Here is a 2,500-nt window from a genome sequence, read left to right as displayed (position 1 = left end):
AGCTGAGCAGCCGGCCGCCCGGGAGTGTGTCCCGAGGGCCCGCGCGAACACGCAAGCGTCCGCTCAATTATTCTGCAAACAGGAGGAGGCTGAGCTCCCCTGCACGATACACCTCGAAACCCTCTCAGGTCCCGGCGGCGCGCAGCGCCGTCCTAAGTACTTGGTCGGGTTCGAGAGAGGCGCAATCGCCCGGAGATAGGCGAGTAGACGCTTTCAGTGCGAACACCCGTGCTCCCAACTGAGCTTGCCGCTGCCGACAGAGGCCCGGGAGCGTGCTGTCGTGGCATTGCCGGCGGGAAACAACACGCGCCACCTACGGTGACCGGCAGCTCCAACGCCAGCGCCACAGAAGGGCAAAGCCCCACTTGGGTGCAGAAGCGAACTCTCCCAGCACAGCGCACGCGCCAACACGTCCGCAGAGCTGCGATACAAACCACCTGCGAGAACCGCTGGGGGCGACCGAGCAGCAGACGGCGTCGCGACGCCGAGTGCCGGGCGGCGGCGCATCCTCAACGCACACAGTCCGCAATCGGACCAGCACACTGCAGATGTCCACCGCGCTTCGCACCGGGCTCGGCAGAACCCACTTTGGCCGCCTGGCGCCGCGCGCAGGGTGCGCCGGCGCATAGCTGGGACGCCAGCCGGGCCCGTCGGCCGGCGCTCCTGCCACTGGGCGCCCCCCACCAGCCGGCTGTAGTGCGTGCGCTCACGCAGCGCGCGGCCAGCACGCCGGGCGGCCCCCCCTCACCGGCCGGGGACTGTCCCGCCAAGCCACAGCCTCGTATCGCTTCATACCCACATGGCCAACTCAGGTTCGGGGGCATGGCGGGTACCGCCGAAACAACCGGTTCACAGATGTACCGATCGTCGCTATCACCGATGCACCTGCAGCGCGAACAACCGCTCAACAACTGATTTCCAGTTCATTTGCGGATCTTTGGCAGCAAACGTATACGTCAATCTACATTTGCGAAATCTACGATTCTGGCATGCCTGCATGTTATGTGTCACGACACGCTACATCAGCCCACATACACACTGCGGCATGTACACGAGAGAACACGTGGAAGATGGTCCGCGCACGTGTGCAATGTCCCTTGCGCGGTCGACTGTCAACCGGCCTCTGTAGCATGTCGCAGATGTGGAACGCGGTCCACCGTGCTATCATGTTGTGTGGGGCAATACGATTAAATAGGAAAACCCTCGTCGCTACATCAACAGACGGCTCACGCTGATTCCCGGCAGAGGGAGGAGGGGGGGGGGGGGGGGCCAACATGCAATACTTTCGTCCGTACCTACTTACCACATGTCTGTACGGCGTACAACAGTGCAATCTCGCTGTAATGGGGAGACGAGACAAGTAGCATCGTGCACAACATATGGCCCTTATGATTCGCCATTGTAGGGCGCAGCCGGTGTACGGTCAAGCATGTGCCACATTATGTCACTCAGTACGTAACGACGGATGATCAGTGTGGGTTACGCGTACATCAGCGGACAGTCCACACAGGCCGTACCACAACGTACACTGACTGCATCGACAACCGAATGCAACTGAACAGCTGCAAGGCTCATTTCACAAACAAACGCCTGACCGACCAGCTTGGAAGGGCAGGAGGGGAGGGCGATATTCGTTCTGTAGCGGTACACCCTTCCAGTGGTTAGCGGGACTGTGTAGAAAGTACGCAACACTCGAAAGACCTTTATGTGAGGGTACGCACCATGGCATCAAGAAATACACATGACACCAGAGGATCCAAGCAGTGAACTATGTTCAGAGGGTTGCTGTTAGGCAAAGCTACATTCCTGTGACGTTACATGTGACAGTTAAGGTGCAGTGTAAGTTAGGTTAAGGTGCAGTGTAAGTTAGGTTAAGGTGCAGTGTAAGTTAGGTTAAGGTGCAGTGTAAGTTAGGTTAAGGTGCAGTGTAAGTTAGGTTAAGGTGCAGTGTAAGTTAGGTTAAGGTGCAGTGTAAGTTAGGTTAAGGTGCAGTGTAAGTTAGGTTAAGGTGCAGTGTAAGTTAGGTTAAGGTGCAGTGTAAGTTAGGTTAAGGTGCAGTGTAAGTTAGGTTAAGGTGCAGTGTAAGTTAGGTTAAGGTGCAGTGTAAGTTAGGTTAAGGTGCAGTGTAAGTTAGGTTAAGGTGCAGTGTAACTTAGGTTAAGGTGCAGTGTAACTTAGGTTAAGGTGCAGTGTAACTTAGGTTAAGGTGCAGTGTAACTTAGGTTAAGGTGCAGTGTAACTTAGGTTAAGGTGCAGTGTAACTTAGGTTAAGGTGCAGTGTAACTTAGGTTAAGGTGCAGTGTAAGTTAGGTTAAGGTGCAGTGTAACTTAGGTTAAGGTGCAGTGTAAGTTAGGTTAAGGTGCAGTGTAACTTAGGTTAAGGTGCAGTGTAAGTTAGGTTAAGGTGCAGCGTAACTTACGTTAAGGTGCAGCGTAACTTAGGTTAAGGTGCAGCGTAACTTAGGTTAAGGTGCAGCGTAACTTAGGTTAAGGTGCAGCG

Source organism: Schistocerca gregaria, unplaced genomic scaffold (genome assembly GCF_023897955.1).
Source record: "Schistocerca gregaria isolate iqSchGreg1 unplaced genomic scaffold, iqSchGreg1.2 ptg000594l, whole genome shotgun sequence".
Lineage (NCBI taxonomy): Eukaryota > Metazoa > Arthropoda > Insecta > Orthoptera > Acrididae > Schistocerca > Schistocerca gregaria.
This window is presented reverse-complemented; position numbering follows the sequence as displayed.